Source organism: Syngnathoides biaculeatus, chromosome 13 (assembly GCF_019802595.1).
Source record: "Syngnathoides biaculeatus isolate LvHL_M chromosome 13, ASM1980259v1, whole genome shotgun sequence".
In the NCBI taxonomy this organism is placed as follows: Eukaryota; Metazoa; Chordata; class Actinopteri; order Syngnathiformes; family Syngnathidae; genus Syngnathoides; species Syngnathoides biaculeatus.
Window position 1 is genome coordinate 26,410,025 of NC_084652.1, and position 15,140 is coordinate 26,425,164.

Genomic DNA, 15,140 nt, shown 5'->3' on the forward strand with positions numbered 1-15,140 from the left:
CTCGCTCTTTTGCTTGGTAGCTCCATCCTCAGCACCCTTCTACCAATATACTCACTCTCTCGTCTCTGAACATGTCCAAACCATCTAAGTCTGGTCTCTCAAACCTTGTCTCCAAAACATTCAAATTTGGCTGTCCTTCTAATGAGCTAATTTCTAATCCTATCCAACCTGCTCACTCTGAGCGAGAACCTCAACATCTTCATTTTTGCTACCTCCAATTCTGCTGCCTGTTGTTTCTTCAGTGTCACCGTCTCTAATCCGTACATCTCACCACTGTTTTATAAACTTTGCACTTCATCACAGAGACTCTTCTGTCGCATAGAACACCAGACAGCTTTCGCCAACTTTTCCACCCCGCTTGGATCCGTTCCTTCACTTCTTTAACACACTCTCCATTGCTCTGTATTGTTGACCCCAAGTATTTGAAATCATCCACCCTCGCTATCTCTTTTCCCTTGAGCTTCACTCCTCCTCCTCCGCCCCTCTCATTCATGCACATATATTATGTTTTACTTCGGCTAATCTTCATTCCTCTCCTTTCCAGTGCGTGCCTCTATCTATCTAATTGTTCCTCCGCTTGCTCCCTGCTTTCACTGCATATCACAATATCATCTGCGAACATCATAGTCCAAGGGGATTCCAGTCTAAACTCATCTGTCAGTCTATCCATAACTACCGCAAACAGGAAGGGGCTCAAGGTGGATTCCTGATGCAGTCCAACCTCCACCTTAAATTCTTCTGACACACCAACGGCAAACATCACCACTGTTAATCTGCCCTCGTACATGTCATGTACTATTCTAACATATGTCTCTGCCACACCAGACTTGAGCATGCAATACCACAGTTCCTCTATTGGTACTCTGTCATACGGTTTCTCTAGGTCTACAAAGACACAATGATGCTCCTTCAGACCTTCTCTGTACTTTTCCACCAGCATCCTCAAGACAAATAATGCATCTGTGGTACTCTTTCTAGGCATGAAACCATACTGTTGCTCGCAGATACTTCTGTCCTGAGTCCAGCCTCCACTACTCCTTCCCATAACTTCATTGTGTGGCTCATCATCTTAAGTCCTCTAGTTTCCACACCATGTGATCAGCTGCTACCCTCAGTAGCTGCACACAATGCTGTCGCCTGGCCACACCCCTGACAAGGATCTCACGTTTGAAACCATTTAAATTTGGTTTCGAATGGAATAATTGAAAATGTGTAATTTGTTTTGAGTGAGGGTTTCTTTTTTATTGTTGCTATTCTTCTTAGTAATGAGATAGGCAAGTTAATCCGGCATCAAGTCAAGGAAATATTAATACCTAAATACGTAACGTTTCTTTTAGAAATAGGTTAATCTGGAATTTAATCTGCATGACTTGGAGTTTTCTGTTATTGGGAGTATTCTTTATTTTGTCCACAGAACACGGTAATTCCGGTTTCCTCCCACGTCTGAAAAACTTGTTAATTGAAGACTCTAACTTGCCCTTAGGTGTGATTGTGAGTGTGACTTGCTGTTTGTTTCTCTGTACCCTGAGATTGGCTGGCAACCAGTTCAAGGTGTTACCCGCCTCTTGCCTGAAGAGAGCTGGGATAGGTTAGAACACTGCCGCGCCATTTGTGAGGATAAGTGGCTCAGAAAATGGATGCATGAACTTCTCTGCGCAATAATAGAGTAAAAATGTCCAATAATTTTACCAATGCCTAGACATGGGCAATAAGACTGTGGACAGAATTTTTTTTGTTATTTTTAGCAAAAACTGTGCTCTCATTGTAAATATTTTATCTGTGTTGCTTATATTAAATGCAATACATTTTATTCTATTTTATTCTATTCTATTTACATTGGTTTAAGAACCTTGTGGAGTTGTGCTCATTATCTCGTTGTATGCACAGTGATCTGCAGTGAAAGAAGAGAGCAGCCAGAGGAGCAATGAGAAAGATGGAGGCACGCACTGGAAAGGAGAGGAATGAAGATTCGCCGAAGTCAAACAGAATATATGTGCATGAATGTGAGGCGCGGAGAAGGAGGAGTGAAGCTGCAGGGAGAAGGAATACTTGGGGTCAACAGCAATGGAAAGTGTGGTAAAGAAATGAAGAAACGGGTGCAGGCAGGGAAGAGCTTTTGGCAGAAGGTCTCTGGTGTTCTATGCGACAGAAGAGTCACCGCTAGGATGAAGGGCAAAGTTTCTAAAACAGTGGTGAGGCTGGCCATGATGTACGGATTAGAGACTGTGGCACTGAAGAAACAATAGGAAGCAGAACTGGAGGTAGCAGAAATGAAAATGTTTAGGTTCTCGCTCGGAGTAAGCAGGTTGGATAGGATTACAACTTAGCTCATTAGAGGGACAGCCAAAGTTGGATGCTTTGGAGACCAGGTAAAAGAGAGCAGACTTTGATAGTTTGGACGTGCAGAGGCGAGAGAGTGAGTATATTAGTAGAAAGGTGCTGAGGATGGAGCTGCTAGGCAAAAAAGTGAGTGGAAGACCAAAAAAAAAATGTTGATGGATGTTGTGAGGGAGGACATGATGACAGTGGGTGTAAAAGAGGAATATGCACGAGATAGGCTTCGATGTAAAAAGATGACACGCTGTGGTGAGCTCTAACGGGACAGGCCGAACGGAAAAGAAGAAGAATGCACAGTCTTATATAGACAATAAAAGCTTTTGATTTGGCGGAACAATGGACGTTCTGAGGACCGAGGTTCAAATCCCAGCTCCCAGTGTGGAGTTTGCATGTTCTCCCTGTTCTCTGTGTCTATGTGCCCTGGGATTGGCTGGCAACCATTTCACGGTTTACCCTGCTCGTGTACGTTGACAGCTGCGATAGGCTACGGCACTCCCGCGACTCTCAGAAAATGGACAGACGGATGGGCTTTTGATTTGATTTGATTACAGCATACAATATTTTTTTGTGACACGCATGCATCACATTTTGATACACCATTACATTTTGAAATTGCCACAAAGTAAACATACCATTAAAATGTTTAATTACGCAAAACTACTTCCTGCTTTATTATTTAATGTCAAAACTTAATTTTCAATCGACAGTGAGTGTCCTAATTACTCCAACACCTTTGGAGGGAGTTTATATCAACATCACTATTTCAATTCCGATCAATTTCCTTAAATTACTTCTGGATTTTTTACATTCAAATGTACATTACTATTACAAAATGGTTCGCATCGTTGCTATCTCTATGTTGTGAAAATCGACGACTAAAAAGAAGGATAAGTGAAACCAGCCTGCTATAAAGAAGTGGGTGGTATGAAAATATCTCTCCTGTACTTGACCCCAGGACAAGCAGCTACCATTATTCTGCATATGAGTGCTGTCATAATCACTGCTGTTTCACTCAAACAAACATAACTGCAGCAGTTGGAAGAGAGGCTGGGTTACATGCATTGTATTCACAGGGCTGGTAAACAAAGTCCTTCAATTTGTAGAGTTTAGCTTGAAGGTTACATTTGGTATTCACTCAATTTTGGAAATTGTAGCATGAGTAAATGTACAAATAAATGTCTGACTTTACTTTTAAATGTTTGTTTTTACTGTTTTATTTCTGGTTTTACTTGCATTCAGACATGTGAAAAATGGGACAATATTTTAGAGTGCAAGTTCCGCAAATTATATTGTATGCATTACCTGATGGTTTGACACCTTTCTCAAGGGCACCAAGAAAGTATTTGAATTTGGAAGGAACCTGCCATTTTGGTCTCCAAAACTTCCTCCGAAAACTCTCTTTTCAGCGGTTATGTCAAATTACTGAGGACATGAGAGTGGAGCCGATTAAGTTCAACAGATTCCATGGTTTGCTTGTCGATTTATAATTTGTTCAGATTTCAAAACAACTTTTCCAATCCAATGGAACCCCAGATTCCAGACTTCATTTGTTCTGTTGACTCGTTTGTAATCAAAACAGTCTTAAATTGAAACGGTCTTAAACCTACATAAGGTGTTCCATTTAATTGAACTGAAGTTCAAATAATATGTTCCAGCCTCAAAATTAGGTTATACTTAAATTTTTTTAAATGTGTGTCCAGGGTTACAAATAAGGCAGCATTGCGAACAAGTATTTAGAATATGTGCCTCACCGTTCTGAAGGCAGTTGCTCAGGTTCCGGCAGGCCGTGAGGGAGATGCGTCTGGGGCGCTTGTGTGGAGTTTGCATGTTCTCCCTGTGCCTGTGTGGGTTTTCTCTAGGCACTCCGGTTTCCTCCCACATCCCCAAAAACATGCAAGGTAGGTTGATTGAAGGCTCTAAATTGCCCATAGGTGTACATGTGAGTCTGAATGGTTCTTTGATTCTGTGTGCCCTGCAACTGAATGGCGAACTGTTCCAAGTGTAATTACAGTGAAGAAAATAAGTATTTGAACACCCTTCTATATTGCAAGTTCTCCCACTAAGAAATCATGGACGTATCTGAAATTTTCATCGTAGGTGCATTTCCACTGTGAGAGAGATAATCTGAAAAGAAAAATCCAGAAATCACAATGTCTGATTTTTTTTAAAATGATTTATTTGTGTGATGCAGCTGCAAATAAGTATTTAATCACCGGAAAAAAAACAATGTTAATATTTGGTACAGTAGCCTTTATTTGCAATTACAGAGGTCAAACATTTCCTGAAGTTGTTCACCAGGTTTGCATACACTGCAGGAGGGATTTTAGCCCACTCCTCCACAAAGGTTTCTGGACTGTCGCTGAGAAACACGGAGTTTCAGCTCCCTCCAAAGATTTTCTATTGGGTTTAGGTCTGGAGACTGGCTAGGTTACGGAGCCACTCCTTGGTTTTCCTGGCTGTGTGCTTAGGGTCATTGTCATGTTGAAAGACCCAGCCACGACCCATCTTCAATGCTCTGACTGAGGGAAATAGGTTGTTCCACAAAATTTCACAATACAGGGCCGCGGTCATCCTCGCGTTAATACAGTGTAGTCGTCCTGTACAATGTGCAGCAAAACACCCCCAAAGCATGATGCTACCACCCCCAAGCTTCACAGTAGGGATGGTGTTCTTGGGATTGAACTCATCATTCGGCTTCCTCCAAACACGGTTAGTTGGATAATGACCAAAAAACTTTATTTCATCTACCCGGGACCTCCGCATGGCGGCCAGAGGAGACGCCCAGGCCGGGCGCTCCCTTGTGCCTCCCGCTGCGCGGGAACTAAGACTCCGTCCTCGTCCTCCCACTCCTTGCCCGAAACGGTGAAACCGGCAGACCTGCAGCTGGTGGCGAAGCTTCCAGCTCAGAGGGAGGAGGAGCCGCCAAATCACGAGGTGTTCTGCCGCAAAATGCGGGGCGAAGCTTCCAGCTCAGAGGGAGGAGGAGCCGCCAAATCACGAGGTGTTCTGCCGCAAAATGCGGGGGGAGATAGAGTGGTAGAGCGCCGAATTGGCGGCTCTCACGACCCAGGTCCGTCAAGGATTGGCGAACCAGCCGAGCTACGCTGACCTCGCAACTGCGACGGACTCGCTACTGACTTTTGCTCACGTGGCAGCGGATCCCCCACCTCGCCAAGCGCACGTTGCAGTGGGAACGGGTCAGCCACCTTAACACGGCCACGTTGGAGTTTCAACGGACCCGTTACTGACTTTTGCTCACGCGGCAGTGGGAACTGATCCACTACCAAGCCAAGTGCACGTTGCAGTGGGAACTGATCCGCCACCTCGACACGCCCACATTGCAGTATCAACGGACTCGTTTCTGACTCGTGCTCACGCGGCAGTTGGAACTGACCCGCTCCTGAGACACGCCCAAGTGTCAGTTTGACTGACTCTGCCTACCCTCGTTCACGTCGCCGTGGAAACGGATCCGCCACCGTGCCACGCTGTATCAACGAAAGCACTGCAAGCTCACGTGGCAGTGGAGACCGACCCGATGCCGCCTCACGTTGCTGTCCAGGTGGTGGCGACGTCTCCGCAGCCGCTTCTCCGTGCCCAGGAGTATCGGTGGCGATCCGTGGCCGCTCCACGCTCCTGCTTCGTCGGCGACCGGTCCGTGGTCGGCCCTGTTCCTGCTCCGACGGCGACGGGCACACCAATACGTTCCCGTCCAGGAGGTGGCGATGGTGCTGCCGCCTTCTCATGTTGCTGTCCAGGAGAAGGTGGCGTTGCCGCCGCCTTCTCACATTGCTGTCCAGGAGTACCAGCGGCGACCTGACTGCCTGTCCAATCCTCGACCTTCTAATAATAAACATTTTTCCCCGAACAACCTTGCATCTCCCGAATCCTGCATTTGAGTCCTACCTCCGTTCTGATGGGTCATGACAATTATCGTTTAAAAGACAGATGACTTGCTCCCTTAGCCAAATCGCTCTACATTTCTGTAGCCTATCCAATCCCCATGAAAATATTTAAAACATGCCCAGATTAGATTTATTGAATGATTTGGAATTTTCAAGTGAATGCTCCCTAATAACTAACTCTTGAAAAATACTTTGTAATGCTCAATTTAGTCAGTTAAGTTATTGAGACAAAGATGTCTAATTTCAATGTGGCTATGATGAAATTTTAGTTTAAAAAAATATGCTTTGATGTATCTGGTGAAAATAGTGGGACTACATCGGGGGATCAGCTCTGAGCCCCTTCCAATTGGCCTGGTAAAGCTTTGGGATCCCTACGTAAGAGCTGGAAGAAGTGGCCGGGGAAAGGGAAGTCTGGGTAACCCTGCTGCTACTCCCCCCGCGACCCGACCTGGTGAAGCGGTAAACAATGGAGAAATGGATGGATGGATGGATGGAATCATCTGACTTGAATCTACCTGAAACTGAAACACCATCCATGCATCCTTTCTTTGTACAATTAATCCTCACTAGGGTTGTGGGTGCGCTGGAGCATATCCCAGCTATCTTTGAGCAAGATATACACCCTGAACCAGTCGACAGCCAATTGCAGTGGACAACTAAATTAGCTTTGGGGTGAGGGTGTGGTTTCATCCCTCTTCTTTGTGGTCTGCCGTTGCTTGTGTTCAAATATGTAGACCAGGGGTTGGCAACCCAAAGTGTTGACAGAGCCATATTGGACCGGATAACCACAAAATACAAATCTGGCTGGAGGTGCAGAAAATTAAAGTCCCTCCATTTCCTGCCGTGTGTTGCTCCACGCTGCATCCTGACAATGCTGGCGAATCGAAAATTACATAGAATACTGTTAATGAGGACCTGCCCCCACCAGCGCTCTGGTTCTCCTTGGTTATTCGCCAAAGATTCAGAAGTGACAAAACACTACAAACAGTTCTGTTTCCGCTCCCAGCAACTTGCTTGCCTCATGGCGGCGGATGGCGGCCAAAGATATCAAATCATTTCATAAACTAATTCTATTCAGTTCGTTCACCAAAAAATTTGTTCTGCTGAACAAATCACTTACAGACGAAAGAACAGTACAGGGCAGAGGAGCAAAATGTCTAGAGTGGAAACAACACTGACGTGATGCATCCTGATGATCCACTTGCACCAACCCACCCCACACCAACCCGCCATGGAAACCTGAGTGTCTGTGTGTGGGCGGATACGACTAGTGAAAAATATTATCAGTGAATGGTGTGACTGTGTGCTAAGCGAGTGTTTTTGAGAGGCAGGGCTGCAGGCTGGGGCCATCCAGCAGGAAAGCCACAGAATCAAAGCAAGCCACATTTATTTGTATCCCGCATTTCATACACAAGATAACTCAATGTGCTTTACATGTTAAAATTATTTTAAAACAAAGCGATAAAACATTTAAAATGGGATAAAAACAATAAAAATGACAACCGAATATATATTTGAAAAAACAATAGAAAGTAAATAGTAAAAAAAGTAACCACAATAAAAATGTAAAATTAAATATTGTAAATAGTGCAAGAAATATGATTAAAAAGTGGAAATAAAAAAAAAGTTTTCAAACCTGGATTTGAAAACATTCACACTTGGGGCAGACATAACCTCTGTTGGCAACTTATTCCATTTGTGTGCAACATAATAGTTAAATGCTGCTTCACCATGTTTTCTTTGGACTCTGCGCTGCACTATTTGACCTGAATCAGTCGATCTCTACTGGGTTTGTATTCCGTAAGCATTTCTTTCATGTATTCAGGACCCTAATCAATTAGTGATGTATAAACCAGTAGCAGAACCATTAAATCTATTCTAAAGCTAACTGTTGGCAATATTCGGCACGTTTTCGCCGAAAAAAATCCAACAAGACTGTGGTGTCATGTCTTTGAGTGGCACATTAATAGTTTTGGTTTCCTGCTGTCCACTGCCAAGATTTTTAGACACAGTAAACGCTGTAGTCACAGTGAAGTCAAGTGCTACATATGCTTCATCATCTTTTCTCATCTTAGCTCCAGGATACTTTCTTCTCATTGTTTTTTTCACTCTACGCCCGTCAGGGCCATGGCCAAGCCACTGCCCTGGGTGGTGCTGCCTGCAAAGGGCATGGCCAAACCACTGCCCTGGGCAGTACCGCCTCTGACAGCTGTCCCACAGCTTCTCCGCATTTGACGTTAAGTAGACCAGGCATTTAAGCCTTCAATGTGCCATCGGCATTTGCCAATTTATTGCGTTTGCATTACTGCATTTTGGGATACTCTACTATTGTGCGTAAGTTCTTAAGTTTTGTGTAGAGCAGGGCTCAGCAACCTTTTTGAGGCTGAGGGCTACTTGGTGAGCACCGATCGTATGAAGGGCTACGTGACCTCTTTGCGGCTAATTTCAGGCTCAGTTCATTACACATACATACAATATTTTTGTTTTAATTTATTGTAGTAAATGACATTACAGGTATTTACATTTTTTAATTCACGTAAGAAATTCTGATTCAGAATTTAAAGCACAAATAATAGTAACAATTTGTGGCCCATGGTATTTTTAGAACATACCTCGCGAGTTACCATTCGCCCGTGGGCACCGCGTTGGTGACTCTTGGTGTAGCGCACTCCTTTGTCACAGTGAACCTGTGCCACTTTAGTTTTATTACGTCTTGTCCATGTTTCCAAGTTTGCCTCATAGTCATTGGACCTTGTGCACATTTTTGGAGTTTGCTTGTAGTCTATCGTTTTTCATCTTCCGCCTGTTTTGGACTGCTTATTTGAGTTCGACCTTAATCTGGAATAAAATCACCATTAATATCATGCCCTCGCCTCTGAGTACTGCAATTGGGTCCAGTCCTGTGCCTTGTGATCATGACAGAGTGAAATGGCCTGAACAGGACCCAGCAGGGAAAATGCGGCATCACAGGTCACGCCGGCGGGCACACCAACAGTCTGCCTCCTGGCGACCCCAGGCTGTGGACCAAGCATCCCCTATCTGAATGGGCTCTGTCTTGTTGTCCTCCTCTACCTTGCCATCTGCACCTAACCACCCATGTGTCAGGATTATTCCCGATGCATAACACGCTCACCACCACACATTTTGCTGGTCTCAGATTTTTCAGATTTTGAGAGTGCCTTCGTCCGTGTGCCCAAGTCCCCCTCATCTGATCCTTTCTGGGGCACCCGTTTGGCCATCTATCCGGGGCTTCCGTGTGGCGGCCAGAGGGGATGCCCTAGCAGGGTGCCTCCCATGGCACACCAACCACTCCACAGCTGACATCCATCCACACCTCGCCGGCCCTCGCCGTGCTGACGACTGACACACAGTGGACTCTCACTTCTGCCTCGGTGATGATCGAGCCACAGCGGACTGCCACCCACATCATGCTGCCGGCAGAACATCAGCAGATTTTCGCTCACTCCTCACTGGCGACCAAGCCAAATTGGACTCTTGCTTCCGCCCGAGTGATGAGCAAGCCACAGCTGACGTACATCTACGCCTCGCCGGCGACCAATCCTCAGAAGACTTCCGCCCACGGCTCACTGGCACCCAAGCTGCAGGGGACCCTCGTCTGCACCTCGCTGGCACTGGAGTCACAGTCGATTTCTGCCCATGCCTTGCCGGCGATGGATCCACAGCTGATGCTCTTCCATGCCTCGGTGGGGACTGAGGCACAAACGGCTCTCGTCCATGCCTCGGTGGCGACTGAGCTGCAGCCAATTATTGTCAATGCCTCGGTGGGGACCAAGCCTCAACCAACTCTCACCCATGCCTCGGTGGCGACCGAGCCACAGCTGAATCTTGCCCACACCTCAGTGACGACTGAGGCACTGACAATTATGGTCCATGCCTCAGTGGAGACCGAGCCAGAGCCATTTTTTACCCATGTTTTGGTGGAGACTGAGCCACAACCGACTTTTGGCCATGACTTGGCGGTGACTGAGCCACAGCTCAATCCCGCCAATGCCTCGGTGGCGACCGAGCCGCAGCCGATTATTGTCTATGCCTCGGTTGGGACCGAGCCTCAACCAATTTTTGCCCATCCCATGGTGGCGACTGAGCCCAACCAATTCACGTCCATGTCTCAACGGTGACCCATCCACGGCACCTATCTCAGCGGCAACCACTCCACGGGTGCCTGTCTCTGCAGCGACCGATCCAAAGACGCCGCATGTCCATACCTCACTGGGGACCGTGCCACAGCCAATCCTCGCCCATGAACCATAGCCGATTTTCATCCATGTCTTGATGGTGACCCTTCCACGGGCGCCTGTCTTGGCGGCGACCCATCCTTGGCCACCTGTCTCGGTGGTGACCCCTCCACGCCCACCTGTCTCTGCGGCGACTGATCCTCAGCCACCTCACGATGACGCCTTGGCGGCGACTGATCCACAGCTGCCTCACAGCCACGTCTCGGCGGCAACCGATCAATGACCGCCTGATGACTACGCCGCGATGGTGATCATTCCTCGGCCGCTTGACGACCATGCCTCGATGGTTACCGATCCTCGGAACCACAGTAACCTCTTGCCCATGCGTCGGCGGCGCCCGAACCACAAGAGCCTTTTGCCCAAGCCTCGGCGACCCTCTACCAGCATTGGCAGCCATGTCTTGGGAGGCCCTCGTCAGAAGCCGTCACATGCCCCTGTCTGCTGTGCGTTTGAGTCCTCGAGGATGTCCCGAGTCTCCCTGTGGGGACCCTGGTTCTTGGCGTCTTGGCCGACCTCCTGACCTGCTCGGCCGGACTCATACTGGAGTGGGGGGGTTTGTCAAGTGCTGTCAAACGTCTCTGAAGAAGGTGAATGGTGATCACCAAACTTGTACAAGATTTGAAGAAGTAAAAAACTTTCATTTCATAAGAAGACATGAGACACATTTTTGAGACAAATAACATACAGTTCAAGTAGACACTTATTTATTTTCCAAAGCCATGCAAAGCACCAACATAAGGGTGAAAGTGCTGCAGGCAGCTCCGGCCCCGCGGGTTGTCAACCACTGCACTACACCTAATGCTCCCTGCGCAGACTCTGACAATGAGAGCACCACTGTCAACTGCTGTAGTGTATGTGCAATTACACTTTATTCTAGAACAGCAAAAAAAAACAAAGCATGTTCCCCACAGTCACACACGCACCCACTGGCATCACACCACTCCCTCCTGGGGCACAATTTAAGAAGCACTGCCCAAGAGGGAGGGAGAGATGACTGGAGCTGAAAACAAAGAATGGAGAGAAAAGGAGGAAGGCCTGAGGAGTGACAACGAGGCCTAGTGCACCCCCATCCGAAGGTCAGAATAGGTCGTGCACCGCCACACCCATGGAACATGGTCAGATAATTTCCTTATGGTCCTCCTCCCAGACAGTGATTGTTTTTCCGTTGACCCACTCATGGGGTGTGTGTGTGTGTTGTGTGTGTGTGTGTGTGTGTGTGTGTGGTGTGTGTGTGTGTGTAGGGGAGAAAGGGCTGATAATGGCTTTTGTGGGTATCACAGCATACTGTAGCAGTTAGCAATCTTTTTTTATTGAACCCTGACTGTAATGAGTAATTAACTTCATGCAGAGTACATCTTTGCTCTGTCAATGTCATAAATAGATATATGCTGCATCAGAAATTGACCTCTCATCACAGAGCCAAGGGTATAAGGTGTGTCATGGTTAATGTGCTTTCCTAATGTGGGACATGAGTGACTGTTTTGAAGGCACACAACTTATGTACTTTAGACTGGTTTATAGAATGATGAGAACTAATGTTTGTGTCTAAATTAGGGTTCTGGGATTTGAAACCGGGTCCTCAGAACTGTAAGGCTGATGCTCGACAGCTGTTCCACAGTGCCGCCCAAACAGAATACAATGATTTGCAAATCATGTTCAACCTATATTTAATTGAGTACACTACAAAGATATTGAATGTTGTAACTGATAAACTGATAACACTTTTTTTTTTAAACAAATAATCATTGACTTGGAATTTTTTGGGCTGGAACACTATAAGAGTAATTTTACATAATTTATTGCTTTCTTCACTTAATTAGTCAAAATATTTATTTAGAGTTAGGGTTAAATAATGTAGCTTTGTTCGTCTAGCTATACCAGTGTCATCTGATGACAGACAGAACAAATAAATGCTCTTCTATTTGATGGCAGAAAGTGTATTATTGACTTGTGGATCTACTTTTTGTGTACCTTTTTGTAAGAGTAATCATCCATAACTTATTGCTTTGTGCTTTTAGATACAGTGGTACCTCTACTTATGAATGTCTTTAGTAACGAAAAATTCAGGTTTCGAAATGCTTCCTGGGAAAAATATTGTCTCGAGATACAAAGGAAATTCAGGATATGAAAGGCAAAAAATGGCGCTGGATTCTCCAAATGCCACTGAACATAAACATCCTGTATCTTGGTTTGTGTGGCTTGAGAGAGTTGCTCTCTTGGACACTTGACACCAAATGATGTTGGCACTGTCACAAGCTAACGCACATTGGAAAAGTACAACTTTTTCATTTATGTTTTTTGCAAGTTGATTCATCTTTCTTCACCATGGACCCCAAGAAATTTTAATGGAAGTAAGTTGTGTGCGTGTGCATATGTTCATATGTATGGGAATTAAGTTGTGTGTATGTGCGTATGTTCATATGTATGTTCTCTCTCAGCTGTTAAAGTTTGCCTCCTCCTCCATCCCCCACGATCTCTTTTGCTTGTCACTCACCCTTCTCTTCACATAGCTGCCCAAGGCTAAAGGTAAATGAATATATTTTTTTAATTAGCGTTTACATTATGTACTTTGAATGATCATTTTGGGGGCTGCTTGATAAACCAGATATTCTACTTAGTTCTTCAAGCCGTATCCGAAGGTTTGAAGAGTTCAAGAGGACGAGGTGACGCTGGCAAAACCATGGCCACAGGATAAAAGATCATTTTCTGGAATCCGTTTCAAACCATCTTCTGGGCCTCCGAATACTGACGGGACAGAAGAGAGATGACTCTGAGGTTAAGCATTACTTTAATATAAATGACTGGGTCGTTGCATGACAAAACCCTATGAATCATTTGTACTAAAAGAAAGAGGACAGTGGAGTCCTAAAAATACTTAAATTCCTTCCATACCTGTGAAACTCATGATACTCTATAAACATCAGAAAGTTCACAGCAACGTTATTAACATCAGAAGGAGTGTGAATGTGACAGTAAACGGGCTTGAAGTTACAAGGCTATAATAGCCATATAAATGATCCACAACTGAGTGATTATTCCACTTTTCAAATGAACAGACAGAAGGAGAAACACCACTGGAGGATTTGTCACTTTGCTGGTGAGGCGTAAATCATAACAGCGACCTCCCTATGACTACGAAATGACCAAATTGAAGTTAAAATGGGGGATTGAGCAAAGGAATGGATAAAAAAAGATCTGAATCAAAATTTATAATGTAAAGATTGGAATTAGCCATCCATTCATTTTATATCATCACAAGGAGCGGGAGTGCTGTAGCCTATCCCAGCTATCAACAGGCAGGAAGCATGGTACACCCATGCTTGTCAGCCCTTCACAGGGCACAGAGAAACAAACAACAGTCACACTCACAATCACACCTTGGGTCAATTTAGGGTGTCCAATTAATGTATGTTTTGGGGAATGGGAGGAAACCAAAGTGGCCAGAGAAAACCCACGCAGGCACGGGGAGAACATGGAACCTCCACACAGGCGGGGCCAGGATTGAACCTGGGTCGTCAGAATTGTGAGGCCAACGCTTTACAGCTGCGCCACCATGCTGCACAGATTGGAATTATGCATAATCAAAATCAATATGTGCTACAGAACTGCTCAAGTTCCATTGCATATTGCAGTGGGGACAGGGCCATCTACAATCACACTAAAAACCAGCTGACTGAAGAAATTAACATTGCAAAGTGGGACTATGCATCTTAACTGGAAAAAAATCTCACCGCAAATGACTCCAAATCAGTTGACAAGGATTACAATCACTTATGGCCCCGTGACACCATGACGTTCTGGCCAGCGTTCTATAGCGTTTGAGGAAACATTGGTAGTCACCCATGGTCGCCAGGATAGCTCCAGAGTAGCGTTGTTTCCACGCCAGTGAATGTCAATGATTGCTGGGAATCGACGGAGAACGCCGGTCCGTAAAAAAAAGTTTTGAACATGCACAAAAGTTCTCACCGAGACCAGCGTTCATCAACTTTTAATTTTAAACGCTGCAGAACGTTCAAGAACATCCATTTTACTAAGGTTCGCCGAGCGTTGCACGCGTTTGCCTATTGTTAGTCAGTCGTAACTCTAGCTTTACTTGGTTGTTACTTAATCGTTTACTTTGCAGTGAACGACTCACTGGCAACCTGCCAACACCCACTGAACAATCCCCTAGCGCACACAGCGTGTAACCAAAGTGAAAGGAATGTCGTTTGGTGTCCATTGTGCGTCATTCGAGCGTTTCCAGAACTTGCATGCATATGGATATATAAACCGATGCTTTGTAAAAGCAAGGTCCATTTAATATTAAGCTACAGTAGAGAGCACCTACGATGGAAGATCCAGAAAGCAGCAGTTCGTTTTCGGGGAAAACCTCCACCAGACTATCCTCAACAGCCCAGTCCAGGATCCTGCAATCCTTTCTCTGCTTCTTTTGTCTCTTTGTCGGACCGTCCTCACTGGGGTTTGCAAGGTGTTTAGGGTCCCCAGGAGGTGTCACATGGTGCGTGACTTCGCAGACGTGCTCTTCCTCCTGCTGTTGTTTTTCCCCCAAACACATTGCTCGTGATGAAAGAGGCTTAGCTTTCTTACAAGCAGCGCTAGTTGCTGAAGTCCACACCCTAACGTTTTTTCTTCTCGGCGGCATGAT

At 45.6% G+C, this 15,140-nt stretch overlaps 1 protein-coding gene across 1 annotated transcript in view; it reads right to left on the reverse strand.

The window, feature by feature from the left end:
• The window catches only part of penka (proenkephalin a), a 71,418-nt gene extending 56,487 nt beyond the window's left edge, over positions 1-14,931 (reverse strand). The window contains exon 1 of the mRNA XM_061839669.1: positions 14,823-14,931. The gene's annotated coding sequence lies outside the window, so the exon portion shown is untranslated. The remainder of the gene's footprint in view (positions 1-14,822) is intronic.
• Positions 14,932-15,140: the final 209 nt, after the last annotated feature.